The sequence below is a fragment of the Vombatus ursinus genome, unplaced genomic scaffold (genome assembly GCF_900497805.2).
Source record: "Vombatus ursinus unplaced genomic scaffold, bare-nosed wombat genome assembly UNPS02014870.1, whole genome shotgun sequence".
Taxonomy (NCBI): Eukaryota; Metazoa; Chordata; class Mammalia; order Diprotodontia; family Vombatidae; genus Vombatus; species Vombatus ursinus.
In genome coordinates, this window is record NW_020954648.1 from 6,306,197 (window position 1) to 6,326,517 (window position 20,321).

Below are 20,321 nucleotides of genomic sequence, written 5' to 3' on the forward strand. Positions count from 1 at the left end.
GTACAATTCCTGATTAAACACATTGATGATTCTTATGTTTTAGTTTTCTGATTGTTTTGAAATTCCTTGCTTTTATCTCCTTTTTCATAAAGGAAGGGTAGAGTTATTTATAAACTCTATTAAGTTTAAAACCTGATTGATCCACAAAATGTATAGCTTATTTGCACTGTCTTCTTTCTGTCTAAGGTTTGAAGAACAAAAGACATTTAGTAAAAGGAAATTGCAAAAAAAATGTTGTCACTAATATATTTTTTATATTAAATATTATTTTAGAAAACACAGTTTTGAGTTGACATTCCAATTACTAGATACTCAGCTCTATTTTCATGTAGAGAGAACTAATTTGTTATAGTAGAAACAACATTACACACTAGACCTGGTGTTTAAAAGATCTTGGTTTTAGTGCTAATTCTTCTCCTACTAGATGTGGGATGGAGAAGCCCTCATTATCTCACTGAGACCCAGCTTTCACTGCAGTAAAATGTACCAAATAATATTTGTGTCATCTTGGTTTCAGCAGGGGCCAGTTCTGGGCATCAGGGTTCTGGTGTCAGAGGTTCTTTCCTCTGGGTGAACTCTGCTCCCCTTGTGTACTTTTGATAGGTTCCTCGCATAATCTTGCCCTCACCCAAGGGAACTGTGAGAACTTCAGAATTTGGCTTATTTTGCTACAATTCTTGTGGGACCTGGTAATGTCAATAAGTCTAGCTTTTCCAAGAGGGGTGTCCTTAACAACCCTGTAATAACTCAGGCTAATGAGATATCAATGTCAATATTAATGTCAATATCTACATTCATTTAAATTAACCAAAACGTACAGAAAAACCCATCCTTTAGCTAATAGTCAAGAAAATCTCATCCATTTTCCAATAGCTATCCCTTCCCAAAAAGAACCGTAAGGTCCTTCTATCTTACATTTGGGGCAGCTAGGTGGTGAAACGGATAGAGTGCTGGGTCTGAAGTCAGGAAGACTCATCTTCCTAAGTTCAAATCTGGCCTCAGACACTTATTAGCTGTATGATCCTGGGCAAGTCGCTTAACCCTATTTGTCTCAATTTCCTCATCTATAAAATGAGATAGAGAAGGAAATGGCAAGCCACTTCAGTATCTTTGCCAAGAAAACTCCAAATAGGGTCACAAAGAGTCAGACATGACTGAAGTGACTGAAAAACAACAACAACAACAACAACATCATCTTACAATACTAACATGTGTTATCCCACCTGTCAAAAAAGGATAAAATCCCTGAATTTCTAGGGTATAGTGGGGTCCCCTCTTTCCCCAGGGTCCTACAGTTTTCCTGACTTATAGTGCTAAGATAGATGAGGTCTTTCGCATACTATGAAAATAGTTGGAGAAAATCCAGACTCACTTCTGGCCCTGCATAGTTCACAAGGCACATAGGGACTAGGGGCAAGATCCATGTTTGGTTCTCCACACTGTTGCTCTGTACCTCATTGATCTTGATTAAGGCTCCTCTAGAACTCTTTTTTTTAAATTAATTTATTTTGATTTATCAACCATCACTTCCATAAGTTTTTGAGTTTTAATTTTTCTCCCCCTCCCTCCTCACCTTCCTCCCCAATATGGTGCACAATCTGATATAGGCTACACATATATAATTCTATTAAACATATTTTCACATTAGTGATGTTGAAAGTAAGAATTAGAACCTATAGAAGGAACCATCAGAAAGAAGAAATAAAACACATTAGAAGAAAAGAAATATCAAATAGTATGCTTCAATCTGCATTTAAACTCCATAGCTCTTTCTTGTTTGTGGATAGCATTGTCCATCATGAGGCCTTTGGAGATGTCTTAGATCCTTGTATTGCTGAAAAGGGTTAAGATTGTCAATATTAGTCATCACACAACATGACTGTTATTGTGTACAGCATTCTGGTTCTGCTCACTTCACTCAGCATCAGACCATTCAAGCCTTTCCAGGTTTTTCTGAAGTCAACCCGTTCATCATTTCTTAGAGCACAATGCTATTCCATTATATTCATATACCACAACTTGTTCAGCCATTTTGCAATTAATGGGCATCTTCTCAATTTCCAATTCTTTGCCACCACAAAAAGAGCTGCTATAAATATTCTGTACATATGTGGCCCTTTCCCTTTTGTATGATCTCTCTGGGATATAACCCTAGAAGTGCTATTTCTAGGTCAAAGGGTATGCACATTTTTATAGCCCTTTGGGCCTAGTTCCAAATTACTCTCCAAAATGGTTGGATCAGTTCACAACTCCACCAACAATGCATTAGTGTTCCAATTTTACCACATCTTCTCCAACATTTATCATTTTCCTGTTTTGAAATGTTGGACAATCTGATAGGTGTGATGTGGTACCTCAGAGTTGTTTTGATTTGCATTTCTCTAATCAATAGTGATTTAGAGCATTTTTTCATATGACTTTAGATGGCTTTAATTTCTTCATCTGAAAACTGTCTGTTCATCAATTAGGGAATGACTTGTATTCTTATAAATTTAACTTAATTCTCTATATATTTTAGAAATGAGACCCTTATTAGAGAGACTGGTTGTAAAAATTCTTTCCCAGTTTTCTACTTTCCTTCTCATCTTGGTTGCATTGGCTTTGTTTGTGCAAAAACTTCAATTCAAGTTATCCATTTTGGTTTTCATAATGTTCTCTATCTCCTGTTTGGTCATGAATTCTTCTGTTCTCCCTAAATCTGATAGGTAAACTATTCCTTGCTCTCCCAGTTTGCTCACAGTATCAGCTTTTATATCTACATCATGAACCCATTTTGACTTTATTTTGGTATATTGTGTGAGATTTTGATCTATGCCTTGTTTCTGCTATACTCTTTTCTAGTTTTCTCAGCAGTTTTTGTTGAAGAGTGAGTTCTTATCCCAGAAACTGAGGTCTTTGGGTTTATCAAATAATAGATTACTATAGTCATTGACTACTGTGTCTTGCATACTTAATTTATGTCACTGATCCACCACTCTATTTCTTAGTCAGTATCAAGCAGTTTTGATGATTGCTGCTTTACAATACAATTTAAGATCTGGAATGGCTAGGCCACTTTCACTTTCATGTCTTTTCATTACTTTCCTTGATTTTCTGGACCTTTAGTTATTCCAAATGAATCTTGTTATTATTTTTTCTAACTCTATAAAATAATTTTTGGTAGTTTGATTGGTATGGCACTGAATAAGTAAATTAGCTTAGGTAGAATTGTCATTTTTATTATATTAGCTCGGTCTACCCATGAGCAACTGATGTTTTTCCAATTATTTAGATCTGACTTTATTTGTGTGAAAAGTGTTTTGTAATTGTGTTCATATACTTCCTGGGTTTGTTCTGGTAGGTAGACTCCTAAATATTTTATAATGTCTACAGTAACTTTAAATGGAATTTCTCTTTCTATCTCTTGCTGTTCGGTTTTATTGGTAATATATAGTAATGCTGATAATTTATGTGGGTTCATTTTATAGCCTGCAACTTTGCTAAAGTTGTTTATTATTTCAAGTAGTTTTTTACTTGATTCTCTGGGACTCTCTAAGTATATCATCATATCATCTGCAAAGAGTGATAGCCTTGTTTCTTCTTTGCCTATTCTAATACCTTCAATTTCTTTTTCTTCTCTTATTGCTAAAGCTAACGTTTCCAGTACCATGTTGAACAACAGTGGTGATAATGGACATCCTTGTTTCACCTGCGATCTTATTGGAAATGCTTCTAGCTTGTTCCCATTACATATGATGCTTGTTCAAGGTTTTAGGTAGATGCTATTTATTATTTTAAGGAAGACTGCATTTATTCTTATGTTCTCTAGTGTTTTTAATAGGAATGGGTGTTGTATTTTGTCAAAAGCTTTTTCTGCATCTATTGAAATGACCATGTGGTTTCTGTTAGTTTTGGTATTGATATGATCAGTTATGTTGATAGTTTTCCTAATATTGAACCAGCTCTGCATTCCTGGTATAAATCCTACCTGGTCATAGTGTATTATTCTTGTGATAAGTTGCTGTAATCTATTTGCTAATATTTTATTTAAAAATTTTGCATCTATATTCATTAGGGAAATTGGTCTATAATTTTCTTTCTCTGTTTTGACTCTTCCTGGTTTAGGTATCAGCACCATATTTGTATCATAAAAAGAATTTGATAAGACTCTTTCTTCACCTATTTTCCCAAATAGTCTATATAGTATTGGAATTAATTGTTTTTTAAATGTTTGATAGAATTCGCTTGTAAATCCATCTGGTCCTAGACACCTTTTCCTAGGGAGATCATCAATGTCTTGTTCAATTTCATTTTCTGAGATGGGGTTATTTAAGTATTTGACTTCCTCTTCTGTTAATCTGGGCAATTTATATTTTTGTAAACATTCATCCATTTCACTAACATTGTCAAATGTATTGGCATACAGTTGGGCAAAATAGTTCCCAATTATTGTTTTAATTTCCTGTTTCTTGGTGGTGGATTCACCCTTTTCATTCTTGATACTAGTAATTTGGTTTTCTTCTTTCTTTTTTTAAATTAAATTAACCAAAAGTTTTATCTATTTTATTGTTTTTTTCCCATAAAACCAGCTCTTAGTTTTATTTATTAGTTCAATAGTTTTCTTAATTTCAATTTTCTTAATTTCTCCTTTGGTTTTAAATATTTCTAATTTGGTGTTTGAGGATTTTTAATTTGTTCTTTTTTTCTAGTTTTTTTTTAGTTGTATGGCCAATTCATTGATCTCCTCTTCTTCTATTATATTCATGTATGCATTTAGAGATATAAAACTTCCCCTAAGAACTGCTTTCACCGCATCCCATAAGTTTTGGTATGTTGTCTCATTACTGTCATTCTCTTGAATGAAATTATTGATTGTTTCTATGATTTGTTGTTTCAATCATTTTTTAGGATTAGATTATTTAGTTTCCAATTATTTTTTAGTCTATCTTTCCATGGCCCTTTATTACATGCAATTTTTATTGCATCATGATCTGAAAAGGATGCATTTAATACTTCTGCTTTTCTCCATTGAATTGTAAGGTTTTTATGCCCTAGTACATGGTCAATTTTTGTGTATGTGCCATGTACCACCTAGAAAAAAGTATATTCCTTTCTATCCCCATTCAGTTTTCTCCAGAGGTCTATCATACCTAACTTTTCTAATATTCTATTCACCTCCTTAACTTCTTTCTTGTTTATTTTGTGGTTAGATTTATCTAGTTCAGAGAGGGGGAGGTTGAGGTCCCCTACTAGTATAGTTTTGCTATCTATTTCTTCCTGTAACTCCCTGAACTTCTCCTCTAAGAATTTGGATGCTACACCATTTGGTGCATATATTTTTAGTAATGATATTACTTCATTGTCTATGGTGCCTTTTAACAGGATGTAGTTTCCTTCCTTATCTCTTTTGATAAGATCTATTTTTGCTTTTGCTTTGTCTGTGATCAGGATTGCTACTCCTGCTTTTTTACTTCAGCTGAAGCATAATATATTCTGCTCCAGCCTTTTACCTTTACCCTGTTTGTGTCACTATTTTTCAAATGTGTTTCCTGTAAACAACATATTGTAGGATTATGGTTTTTAATCCATTCTGCTATCTGCTTCATTTTATGGGAAACTTCATCCCATTCACATTCACAGTTATGATTTCTATCTGTGTCTTCCTCTCCATTCTTTCCCCCTACCCCTGTTTATGCTTTTCTTTCTCCTTTCTCCTTTTTCCTCCTCACTAGTGTTTTGCTTTTGACCATGGCCTCTCTCAGTCCCTCCTCCCTTCTATTAGCCCCTTCCCTTTTCTTCCTCTTTACCCTTACTACTTCTTCCCTCCCTTTTCTCCCCTCTCCCTTTTCTTTTCCCTTTTCCTCCTACTGCCTATAGAGCAAGTTGGATTTCTATACCTAACTGATTACGTTATTCGCTTCTTAAACCAAATCTGATGAGAGTAAGGTTCAAACAATGCTCATCTCCCTCTTTTCTTTCCCTCTGCTGTAATAGGTTTTTGTGCCTTTCCTGTAATGTAATTTATCCTTGTCTGCCTCTTCCTTTCCTTTTCTCTCAGTACATTTTCTTAGATCAGATTAATCCACTTACTTGGATCCATTTAACCCACTTGATTACATTTTTTTTATCATTACATGAAAATCAACTTATATCCCCCCCTTTATTTATACCCCTTTAACATGGTGTAATAACAATACAGTTCGCAAGAGTTACAAGTGTCATCTTCCCTTGTAAGGATGCAAACAGTTTGCTCTTATTAACAACATGTTATATCTTTCTGTCCCCTTTACCTTTGTATGTCTTTCTTGAGTCTTGTATTTGAAGATCAAATTTTCTGTTGAGCTCTGGTCTTTTTATCAGGAAGGTTTGGATGTCCCCTATTTCATTGAATATCTATCTCCTCCCATGAAAGATCATCTCATTTTCACTAGGGAGTTGATCCTTGGTTGTAATCCAAGCTCCTTTGCCTTATGTAATATCATGTTCCATGCCCTACAGTCTTTTAATGTAGAAGCTGCAAGGTCCTGTGAAATCCTGACTGTGGTTCCATGATATTTAAATTGTTTCTTTCTGGCTGCTTGCAGTATTTTCTCTTTGACCTGGTAATTTTGGAATTTGGCTACTGTATTCCTTGGTGTTTTCAATATGGGATCCCTTTCAGGATGTGACCAGTGGATTGTTTCTATGGCTGTTTTACCCTCTGGTTCTAGGACCTCAGGACAGTTTTCCTTTATGATTTCCTGAAAGATACTGCCCAGGCTCTTTTTTTTTTTAATCGTTATTTTCAGGTAGACCAATAATTTTTAAATTGTCTCTCCTGGATGGATTTTCCAGGTCAGTTATTTTACCAATGAGATATGTTATGTTTTCATTTATTTTTTCATTCTTTTGTTTCTTTTTGACTGATTCTTGCTCTCTCATAGAGTCTCTAGTTTCCATTTCCCTGATTCTAATTTTTAACAAATTGTTTTCTTCTATTAGATTTTGTACCTCCTTCCCCATTTGGCCAATTGCATTTTTTAGGGATTTGTTTTCTTCAGTGTACTTTTTCCCAGTTGACCAATTGTGCTTTTTAGGGACTTGTTTTCTTCAGTGTACTTTTTTTCCAGCTGGCCAATTATATTTTTTAAGGACTCTTCTACCTCTCTCATTTGACTTTTAAAATTGAGCTCTTCTAAGAAGAGTTTTTGGGTTTCAGACCAGTTCATATTCTCTTTTGAGGTTGCAGATGTGGGTTTGTTGACAATGTTGAACTCTTCAGAATTTCTGCCTTGATCTTCACTGTTCTCATAATATGAATCTATGGTACATTTCTTTTTGCTCTTTGTGTTTGCTTATTTCCTGGCCTTTGAGCTTTCCTGCTGGGGAGCAGAGGGCACTGACCCAAGCTTCTTGTGTTGGGAGCCTAGGGTTTAGTCACTGGCTTTGTGTGCTGGGGCCTCAGATGTTGGCATTTGGAGGCTGTAGGGTTCTGGCAGCCTACCTGGTGTTGGACTGGAATCAGCAAGGCTGGAACTGTGGAGCAACGCTAGGTTGCCTGCTTTTCATTTCCTTTCACTCTCTTCAGCTCCTTTCGGATGGATGTTGCAGGGTGTTTAGCCACCTGGGGCCCTTTGTAGTACTGCTTCCCTTATTTTTGCTGAGGCACTGGGAGACCCAGTTGCTGTAGAATGCCAAGGCACCTGGTGATTTTCTGAGCTTGTTTCCACTGGTTCTCCAGCCCTCACTGAGGCACTCAGGGGTCCAGGTATTGGTGTTTGCCTGCTAACTTGCTTGGAAGCCTCTGGTTCAATACTGCTCCTCTTCCCCCAGGGCAAGAGGGACCTTTCCCATTAACCCCTTAAGCTACCTGGGCTATTGCACTGCTGCACCTTGTCTTTCTTCCGGTTCAGCTGTTCCAGGGTTTTTCCTGGGGCAATATTTTCTGGGCTTTTAGAGGTTGATAAGGAAGGATAAGAGTGACTTACTTATTACTCTGCCATCTAGGCACCCAGAAGTGGAAGTTCTAGAACTCTTTTTATGGCTCCTAACAGGCTTTGCTCTTTCTCCCTTCAGTGTTTTGTTGGTCCACTGTCACAGGTGCTGCAGCTGTCATGACTAATTACAGGTATTGGTCTCTCTCTCCCTTTGGTGTTTCATCATGTTTCTGCTCCTATTCATTCCTACCAGGAACCATCACTGTTTCACTTTTTTCCTTAGACAGTCTATGGCTCTCTTGTGCTATATCTTTTGCTACTGCTACCTCTGTTTCTGCCACCTGCTTCCAAATTCCAGCAATGTCAAACTTACCTCAATTTGATTGCTACTCCTTGGTATCTTCTTCTAAACCCTAGGTTTAATTCTCATTCATAGCTGAATCAGGATAATCTGGTTGTGTTTACCTCTTCCCAGTCTTCAGTTCATTGTGCTCAAGCATATACTCCCTTCTGTCTCCGTCAACATATCCTATTGAGTTTTTTGGAGGTCAGGAAAAAGGGACTTTTGTCCCTTTAGCTTTATGCTTCCAACCCATCATGTCTCCCAGCAACTAGGGACACCCCACATAATTCACTCTTTGACTCAGAGAGGTCTCAAGAATACATTAGAAACACTAGAGGGCAAGGGGCAGAGTTGGGGTTTCAATCTGAGCAAATGCATGTGACATAAAATAAATACGTGTAAGTGGGGGGAAAGGCAACAGAAGTAACTCATGTTTTCATTACAATTGTACTACCTACCTCACAGGATCCTTGTGAGAAAAGTGCTTTGTAAAGAGTAGTCCACGATGAGATCATAGAACAAGAAGGGACCTTCAAGGTCATTCATTTTACCCTTCTCTTTTTTGCAGTTGAATCATTTGAGGACTAGAGAAGTATATCTTAAGTGAAGCAAAAAACCAAAACCAACAAGAAGAGAAAGAGAGCTGGGAGATAAATGAGTGAATGATTAGGTGAAGACCTCTGGAAAACTCTCTTGTTCCTCTGATGATTGATGGAATGCTAATCTATACACAACACTGGCAGGATGCTTGTGTAGAATAATCTGAAAAATGGGAAATCCTATCTCCCTCTGCCTTCATGTGATGAAAGCTGGGAGGATGTCTGAAAGCTGCGAAAGGAAATCTTTGATTTCTGAGTGGCTTTTAGTGAAGAGTTTTTGCCCCTCTGACTTAGAAGATTAATTCTTATTGGGCTCCAATCTGACTGGACATCAGCACAATTATTATTAAAAAAAATAAAACAAGCAATCCACTCTCCCCTATAATTTGCTAAATGTACTTAGTGTAGTGTCTGACATATCGTAGGTATTTAATAAATGCTTGTTGACTTGAATGTTTATGGTTATAGGCATTAAGGATGCAAAGAAGTACAAGGTATGGTTTAAGCCCTCACAATTTAGAAGAAAGTTAATTATTCACCTTGCCAAACAGGAGTCAAATTCATAATCTTTGACATAAGAGGCCAATGCCATGTCCATTAGACCATGTGCTATTCCAGGGGTGGTGAACCCATGAGGCCACATGTGGCCTCAAGGCCACAGGTTCCCCACCCCTGGATTCTATTCTCCTGGAGAGCAGTGAGGGAATAAGTTCTTCTGTCAGCTTCTAGGGGAGAGATACAAGATTCTACCTTTAGCACTATTGAGTCACCCTGTCAGAGCCCTCCTGGAAGCAAAACACATGGAGCTAAGTGTGACTCATGACGTCTAACTGCCTAGGGCAGCTGGTTCTTCTATAAATGTCTCATCTATTATCAAGTTAGTTGGAGTCTCAGATTATTGTACCATGGGCAACAGTTGAACCATAGCTTATGATGACTTTCAGTCTACTGGCAGCTCTGCTAACATAAGCCTGATTCACTGAGGACATCTGGCACATAATAGCCTGCACAAATTAATACGGTCCTACAAAAAGAATGCCTCACTTCTAGAGACAAAGTTGACAAGATAACATAATTTTTTTTGTTTTGTTTTTTAGTGAGGCAATAGGGGTTGTGACTTACCCAAGGTCACACAGCTAGTACATGTCAAGTGTTTGGTCTGAGGCCAGATTTGAACTCAGGTCCTCCTGACTTGAGGGCCAGTGCTCTATCCACTGTGCCACCTAACTGCCCCAAGATAACATAATTTTGAACAGTGACTGTAGAACCTAGGCTAGTACATTATATACAACTCAGATTATAAGAGAAGAAAGCACAATTTTTCTATATCTTAGTCTCTCTCTTTCTTTTTTTTTGTGAGACAATTGGGGTTAAGTGACTTGCCTAATGTCACACAGCTAGTGAGTGTTATGTGTCTGAGGCTGGATTTGAACTCAGGTCCTCCTGACTCCAGGTGGGTGCTCTATCTGCTATGCCACCTAGCTGCCCTCCACATCTTAGTCTTGTTAAGCATTCTCACAGTGAATAACTCATAATATCAACAATTCTCTGAATAACCTCAATGAGTTAAGGTGCCTGGAATCTGTAGAAATGTTAATGTAGAATAATATGTCAAAGCCATCTCCTGATTCTCAGAGTACCTCATAGTACTTCTTATAGTAGGTGAATCAGTTGATCAATGAATAAGCATTTAAGAGTAGGTATTGTTCAATTTGGGTCTCCTAACTGGTAGAGATGTTCTATTAGCAGTCTCATATAGAGAAAAATATAGTTGCCTAAATGGTCTATAGGTTGATGGTGGGCAGCTGCTTGGTGGACCTGAAAGAATAAAAATCCTTCTCGTGGGCCAAATGTGCATTATTGTTCATCTTTTTGTTGTTCCCTGTGATCCCTAACCCAGTTTTTCTCTCCTGGAAATATGCCAGAGGACATCTTAGAAATATGATAAACTAACTTATTAATTAATTCTAATAATTATTGGACATAAAAGTGGTCATCAGTGTAGTTACATGTTTGGATCCACATAACATGATAATAATGCAATATTTTGTCATCATCAAATGAAATTTTAAAAATTTTCCTAAAGGCAATAATAAGGGTATGTAACATCAACCTTCAATCATAGGAATTGCCCCAGAAATCTACTTAAAAGACCAGCTTTGCTATAAATGTAGCATAGGTGATCAGGGCAGTTCCTAATCAATTTGGTAATTTCTCCACGCTACTTGATGAAATTAGAGTGTGGACCATTGTTAAACTGAAGCATGTTCTATCGAGAGATGCACACGTACTAGCCCTTGGCTGAGGTATGTGTATATCACCAAAAAGATATAGTGAGCTTTGATAATTGTTCTCCAGTGAATGGGCTGTTTCTTGATGACAGGTGACTGAGTATCGAGGTGACAAACTCTTGTGGGAATAAGATCCCAGCTGTGTTTCGTTTAAGAGTCAGCTGTGAAAATAGTTCTTTCATGGACCTTTGCTTCTTTTTTGTTCTTCTTCTCCCTTGAACTTGTAGCAAGGGAAGAGGGAGGGTATTTATTAGAACTTTCAAATCAATGACAACACAGATCCATTTAACGATTTTGAGCATCCCCAGTTTTTAGCGCAGTCCTTTGACACATAGTAAGAATTTGAAAAACTTTTTTTCCCATTCGTTTATTCATGTTCCTCTTTTCCCACTAAGATGAGAAATGACAACTTATATCAGAAGCATGTGCAAGTGAGGGATATATCTTTGCTCAGGTGAGCCTAAGTTACTAAGTCTCTAACTTACTGGCTACTGCTTCTGCCTTTTTATTTCCTTTTCTGAATGCAAGTAAATGAATAGCAGGACTAAGAAATGGCCATTTCCAGCCTTATAGGGAGAAAAAAAAACAAAGAAAACAAAGTGAAAAATATGCTTCAATCTGCACTCGGAGTTCAATGATTGTCTTTCTGGAGGTAGATAGCATTTTCTTTCATCATGAATCCTTTGGAATGTTGTGGACCAATGTATTGATCAGAGTAGCTAAGTCTTTCACAGTTGATTATCATTACAATATTGCTGTTACTATGTACAGTATTTTCCTGGTACTGCTTATTTCCCCTTGCATCAATTCATACGTCTTCTCAGGTTTTTCTGAAACCTTTATTTCTTACGACATGATAGTATTCCATCACAAACATATCACAACTTGTTTAGTCATTCCCCAACTAATAGGCATCCCCTCAATTTCTAATTTTTTGCCATCACAAAAAGAACTGTTATAATTTTTTTGTGTACATAGATCCTTTTCTTTTTTCTTTTATCTCTTTGGGATACAGGCCTAGTAGTGGTATTGCTGGATCAAAGGTTATGCCCAGTTTTATATCTCTTTGAGCTTAGTTTCAAATTGTTCTCCACGATGGCTGGGCAAATTTGCAACTTCACCAACAGTATATTGGTATATCTATTTTGCCCCATCCTCTCCAGCATTTGCCATTTTCCTTTACTGTCATGTTAGCCAATCTGATAAGTATGAGGTGGTTCTGCAGAGTTGTTTTAATTGGCATTTATTTAATTATTAGTGAATTAGAGCACTTTATATAATATTGAAAGCTTTAATTTTTTATTCTGAAAACTACCTGTTCATATCCTTTTACCACATTAATAAAAATCTTGGATAGATATTATATATGGGTAGTGATCTAGGTCCAGAATTCAATAAGAGGAGGAGAGTGGTCCAGATTACATTTGGACAATTGTGCAACATATCCACCACAAACTTCTCCCTGAAATAAGGCCTTACATTTTTAATTCAAAAAAATTTTGGTGACACTGATATGGCTGTGACTCATGGAATTCCCCAAACTCTAAAGAATCAAAATTGTGTATCAGTGATAGAGCAATTAAAATGAGCTTGTGGATGTAAATAATTTGCAGCATATTATTAATAATGAATTTTGCATAATAATCAGCATAAAATATATCATTTAAGGTATAGCTTGAAAAAGGAGGTGAGCTGGTAATGTAGTAATTGTAAGGGTAACATAGACAGCTTGTGTACTCCATTGGTTGCCATAAAATTTTAGGAAACCTATAGCGAGACCCTCCTTTGGTAGGATTTATGGAAAGGCATGAACAAGAAACATATGGAGTAAAATACTGTAGATGATTGGCTACCTTTATGGTTGGGAGGGAGTACCCACACCAATGAGGTCACTGGGATAGGATCTGGGATTTTATTGGTATAGGGAATTGCCAGGTAATTACACTTCTTTATCATCTTCTCTGGAACTTGTAGTTTTAGAATGTTGTATAGAGAGCACTGAGAGGTTAGGTGACTTGTCCAGGGCATATAGTCAGTATATGTCAGAGATGAGTCTTAAGCACTGGTGCTCCTGGCTTCAAGGTGAGATCTCTATCCATAACTCTGCACTACGTCTGTGAGATCATACAGCCTTGGAAATATTGAAGGACTGAGAATGACTCATTTTATATGAAAGTGCAAAGTAAAAACATTAAGATATTTTGTGTGTGTGTGTGTGTATGTGTGTGTGTGTGTGTGTGTGTGTGTGAGAGAGAGAGAGAGAGAGAGAGAGACAATGTGTACTTATTGTCTTTTGTGTTGGGATTATGATTTACAGTTTTTCATTTCACTTTAATTTATAGGAAAATATGTACTTGATGAATTCATTCATTCATTCACATGTTTAGAGAATTTCTCAAGTACCTGCTATGCTCTAGGACCTAAGTTTTATATTAATAGACTGTAAACTCATTGAAGACAAGGATTTTCTTTCCTCTTTGGGGATCATGGGCTTTTCCCCTAGAATGATTCAAATTCAGGTTCTTCAGTCATAGATTTAGAGCTAGAAGGAATAGTAGAGGTCATTCAGTCCAATTCTTTCATTTTTCAGATGAAGAAACTAAGGCCCAGAGAGGTTAAGTGATTTGTCCAAGATTACACAAGTAATAAATAGCACAGCTTGGATTTAAAGATAGGTTTTCTGATTCCAGATCCAATGCAATTTCCACTTTGCCTTGTCCTAAAACCCTCTCCCAAGAAATCGTATGATTCATCCCTTAATGTGATATAAATCCCAATCTGTTTGTGTATCTGTGCTATATCCCCTCATTAATTTGAAAACTCCATGAGGTTGGTAACCCTGAATTTATTTATGACTTGATATCTTCCCCTGGCTGAACATAGTGTTATTTGTGAATGTTGAATTGAATTACTCATCTCTGAATTCTTCATATGTTCTAATAGTCATTTCAATGTAGTAAGCACTCAAAAATATTTGCTTAATCTATGTGAAGAGTTATCATTTGGAAAGACTTTTATGAGCATAGGACACTCCAAGGAACTTCTATTACCAGATAAGACACTTATCAAATTAATGACAAAATTGGTTCTGACTTGGTAAGTAAGCCATTGTGAGCTAGCTGCATTTATAATTTTAAAAAGCCCTTTAAATTATCTTCTCTAGTTCACAAACTTGGCTTATATCTAGTTGGCAAAATATAATTTATTTACAATTTTATGTTTGCATTTGAATTTGTGATAGAATAATTTTGTCTTTCTTACTCATGCTGGAAATTGATAGAGAACATAAAAAATGTTTAGAGTTGACTGCCAACTCTTGGGGAAACTTTTTAAAAAGCCATCAATGTAGAAACAATTTTGCTTCTATATTTTTTTTCCCAATTGGTTGTTGTGAAAGTAATTGTCATATCCCAAAAGGAGAATCATGACTTCAGGCAACACATAAATAGCTAAACTTTTTAGAAAGAAAGATCTTGTTTTCATGTAAATGCCTTTAGTTATAAAGAAAAAAAGAATTAAAATCCAGGAAGCACAATGCCTTGAGTTATTTCTGAATATTTTTAAGATCATCTACTCTATGCATTATAATCTTTAATAAATGGAATGAACTGTTTTGATTTTGGTATGGAACAAAAAGTAGTACTATTTAAGTATAGCATATGTATGCATGTATATATGTGTGTGTGTGTGTGTGTGTATGCATATGTATATATTAGGATAAGTAAGATTAGTTCCCTTGTAAGAAATAGTCTAGACATGAAGGAATCAGTAATCATAGTTCATCCCTGGTGTCCTGATTCTGATTTTTCACATTCTTACCTTAGATTGCTGCAGTGTTGTTGAAAAGGTGCTGGAATTGAACTTAGTACTCCCAGCTTTGCCATTTATTAGCTGTGGGAAATAAATCATTTAACCTTTGTATTTTAGTTTCCTCATCTAAAATGAAAATATGGGGCAGCTAGGTTGCACAATGGGTAGAGTGCTGGGCATGGAGTCAGGAACACTCCTTTTTGTGAGGTCAAATCTGGCCTTAGACATTTACTAGCTGTGTGACCTTGGGCAAGTCATTTAACCCCTTTTGCTTTGGTTCCTTATCTGTAAAAAATGAGCTGGAGAAGGAAATGGCAAATCACTCTACTATCTCTGCCAAGAAAACCCCAAATGGAATCATGGAGAGTTGGATATGAATGAAAAGTGACTGGACAAGAGCAACAACAAAATGAGAATAATAATCCTTACACCTTTTGGGTTATTGTGATGATCAAATAATATAAGGTATTGAAAATAGCTTGTAAATGGTGAATTTCCATATATGTGCCAGGTATTGTTCTAACTCAGTATTGGACCAGTCCACTGACAGCCCCTGAAACTGGGATTCCTGACCTCTGAGGCCAGTCTCATCCTTTTAGTTCTCTTGGCCTGGGTATGAACCAATTCCTCAAACATTTCCTTCACTCAGGGTTTTCTCTGGGAATATCAGAATCTGATTCATTTTTTCTATGAGTCCTTAGCTCTTATATAATTGTTGTTGTTCAATTGTTTCAGTCATGTCTGACTCTTTGTGACCCTATTTGGGGTCTTCTTGGCAAAGATATTGGAGTTGTTTGCCATTTCCTTCTGCAGCTCTTTTTTTTTTTTTTTTTTTTTTTACAGATAAGGAACTCAGACAAATGGGGTTAAATGTCTTGTCCAAGGTCACATAGCTAGTCAGCATCTGAGACCAGATTTGAATTCATGAAAAGAGTCTAAAACTGGCATATGTAAGACAAGTATGATATATTTGTACCTAAACCCATAAATTGTCAAGACAACTCTCTTTTCTTCTCTGGTGGCCTCCAGACTTATAGTTGTTTTGTTCCCTCTGGAAGGGTAAAGAACTCAGGTTTTCTAGGGAATAAAACATTGCTTCTGCTCTTGTGGGTCCCACTCCTCTTCTAGACATTCACAATGCACATGGAAATAAATACTAGTGAAGGAATAAGTCTAGATTGTTTTTTCATATCATGGCTTCTGTTTTGTGGATACTTCTCTGGTTGTGGTTTTGGTAATGAGAAGGAAAGGGAAAGGATGAACTTTAGATGTATTACAAATAAAGCATAGATAGAACTGAAAGATAAATGATTCCACTGATAAAATGGGACAATCATAGCCTGTATATTTTTGCACATATTACTCAAAAGGGCTTTGAATGCAATAGTTTTATCAGTAAGATTTTACTATATGATAGCAAAACAAATAACTATACCATTGAACTGGTTATTTTATCCACACAATGCCTATCAACTGATATCTAATATTTTTTCCATTCAGTTCTTCAATTATTTCACTGAATAGACTGGTCAAATCTTCCAAAATGGTCCAAATTACTATATTTCACTCTTATGACTACTACTCTTAGGGATGCTTGTTTCAGAAAGTCCAGACATCAGCCTCTTTATATGTTCCATGTAGTGTCCTGCATGGTTTCCATCAATCTATTTAAATTAAAGACAGCTCCCCATGGGAGAGTGAATTTCCTTGGAACTGCAATTATAAGGTCTTTGTAGAAATCCATTTAGACAATTGTAATTGATTTCTCCCCGAGTGGCTCTGAGGCAGCATCAAAGTGGTAGATTAGTTTGGTGTTAGAGGAAGTAATTTTTGTTGTCTTCTGCATAAAGAGAAAGAAACAGCATTCTGCTGCAGGTGGAGGTGGGTATAATCACCGTCTTCTGTACTGCCTGGTATGCTTTTCTTGTTGACAAAGTACTAGGCCAAAGAGTCACTGGGGTCATTTTAAACAAATATGTTTTCTTATTTCAAGAGGGTCTTGGCTGAACAGAAAACCCAGAGGAATGCCCTGCTGATATTTCTTTGGCAGCAGTGATTTTGTTAGAGCTCTGCATGCACTCTTAACTGATAGCTCTCCAGGTGAAATCATTCCAGTAATAGTCACTGTCATGGTCATTAAGGATATACTGCTGAGCAGCATTTTCACTAGTTTATCACATTTTACCCAAATCCTTTATATATGCTATGGGCCATATCCAGAATCCATAGTCTACAACTTGACTGGGACCCTCTTTCCTCATATCTCATTAACTATTCTGGATAAGATATACTATGCTGGCGTTGCCTTCAAGATTCCAGGGTAAACTGTATGCCACACTGAATCACTAGAGTATAGGACTTTAGTTGTAAGCCATAAATGGTAAAAATAAGTTTGATATTAATTCAGAAAATGTGATTAATTGTAAATTACTCAGATTAACAACTCATGTAACAAATATTTTTAAGTTCCTCATATGTAATTGTTATTACTTCATATGGGTATTGTTGAGGGACCCCGGCTCTTCTCATTGTTATTTGACAGTATACAGAAGAAGAACAACAGAGAGGCTTTCAGAGAAGTCTAATTAATTTAATCCAAGGCCAATCTCATCAATAGCCATTGTCCTCACAACCCCGTCAACTGAGGCTATTACTTAGCACTGTTGTGAGCTACCCAAAGATAGAAACATTTGGACAGGGCTCCCTTTCAATGGCTTTATTCTCTAAGGAAGAGAAAAAAAAATTCCTTGTTTCCTTGCCCCAGGGTTAGAAATTCCAAACCAGGGGGAGGTAGCACACACTATATATACTAAGTGAAGAAAAGGATCCTAGAAACTATGGTTCTTGAACTTTTTGGAATCACATATCCTGCCCAAGTATCCCAGATAGTCTTTTTTATGCAAAACAAGTGGAAGCAGTGGTGGTAGAGTATAAAAAAAAACCCAACAAAATTGGACAACATTCTGTGATGCTGGTAAGAATGATCTAGTCTGACTATTTCTGGGTGAGGGTAGTAGTATGAATCCCATTATCTTTGTGAAGCCCTTTGCCAGGAACTACCCTCTTGTGCGTTTGTTCCTCTGAGCCTTCTTGCTATTAGGGCAGGCTTTGATTGACTGTGAGTAGCTCTTGATCAGTCTTTTTAAACCAGTGGCTCTTTTGTCCCAGATGATCTATTTTGGAATTTTACCTCTGTTGCCAACCATACAAATAAAGAACCAGTAACATTTTTATTTCCTTTAAAGGAGGAAAGGGGGAAAATTTTTGTGTATGCAGATATCAATGTTAAACTAAAGACAAGTTTGTTAACTGATACTTTGATGGATAATATTCTTCCAAGTACACTTGTGTAGAGGTGAGTACAGTGCTACTAAGTAACAGTTTCTCTTGTTTGGGGGAAAGAAAGTCAATCTGATCCAAGAGAGAACTTAAATCAACGGAGACAGTTCAAGATTTTGTCAATAATGTATAACACAAATGTGGATATGATTTTCACCATGTCTTCATAATGTCAAAGTAGGATAAATCTAAGGCATGCACAATAGTAAAGTAAGAAGTGAATGCCATAAATCTAAGACTGTAAGGAACCTTAGAGGCTATTGAATCTAACCTCTCCCTTCATTTTACAGAAAGAAAATAGTTCTAGGGAGGCTAAGTGACATGCCCATGGTAACACAGGAAGCAAGTATCAGAGGCAGGATTGAACCCAGGACTGCTGACTCCAAAACCAGCACTATTTCCAATGTTCCACACTTCAGTGGAAATTGAAATCACATCGGTTTGGTGGAATTGTGCAATCAATATTAAAAAAAATTGAATAATGGAATCTTTTATTTTTCAATAGTCTGATACAAAATCTAGCCCAAATGGCTGTTGAAGGTGATTGAGTAAGAGTTCAAAGTTTGCTAGAGATCTTGCCATGTTTCTTTATAATCTCTTTTATCTTCAAGATAAATATCTTGAGCTTCTTGGGGAAATAACTCAGTACTTCAGCATCATCCTTTAAGGGTCAGAGTCTCTTAAAAGTAGCAAAAGCCTGCTTCTTTGTTCCAGAGAGATGGTCTTTTTGTCATGATATTTTTTAGTTCAGTTTCATATTATATCAGATAATCTGGCTTTTCCCTGCTGGAGAACCTTCATCATTTTGCAAAAACTTAAAGGAATTTTAAATATTTCACAAAATGGACCTTTAAAAGCCACTTGAAATAATTTTAAGAAATGATCTTTATAATGAATTGATACTTTCATAAAAATATATCTCAGAGAACACCATAAACAGCATATTTAGAGATGGACACTAACAAGATAAGCTCTTTACTCTATCTCATAAATATATTTTATATGTCCCACAAATGACACAGGGATAATGCAGGACACTTTTCTCTCCATAATTGATTTTCCTCATCACGGCATCTCACCCAATATTATTCATTCATGACATTTAGATGTAAGTGGAACATTTTATTTTACTGTTTCTGATCACTGAAACACCACTGATGTTAACTGGATTCTAGCAATGATAGTAATGCTACTGGCTGGTACAGAAAGAAGAATGCTTATGTGGTGCTTAATGGCAGACTGGAAGCAATCCGGTTAACAACGACAACAACAACTCTATAAGAGTCAAACTTATCCTCCATGCCATGATATGAGAAGTGGAAGGTTCTTGCCTGGTCTCAGAGTACTGAATCCCTCTATAGGTCAACTTGTCTGGCATTCACTTATACTTTACCATTGTAAATGCACAATTCTGATCAGAAATCAAAAGCAAACCAGACATTAGAAATTCTCTTAATCCGTAATTGAAAGCAAATCAAAAGGATTATGTGATATATGAAGTCAGAGCATGACAAAAAAAAATCAACAATTCCACACCAACTACCAACAAAAAAAGCAGCTTTAGGGTAATGACTTGAAATGTAAAGAAATCAGAGTTGAGGGAAAGAATCCCTGAAGGAGGATGTAGACATTTCTGGTTGTCTACATGGTCAGAATAAGCCCAGCAGAGTAAAAATGTAAGTTGATTTAAATGAGAGATGTCTGTACCATTAATATAATGAATAACACAATGCTTATGTCAAGAAAGGTGATGGAAACTAGCTTCTCTGAAGAAGTGGAAAACATTTTGGTTGCATAGGCTCAAATGTTTCATAGTAGTGTATGAATTACTTGTAAATTACTTCCCAGCTCCCTGTCTGATGAAAGCCTAATCTCATCTTTCTTAACCAAAGTCATCACACATTTGCTACCAAATGATAACAACCGGCGTCTCTACCTATAGAGATAGGTCATTTGAATGTTTATACATTTGACATAGAACATTCACAACTTTTCCACCAGTATACAATAAACACTTAAAGGATGAAATAAAAATAAAATCATT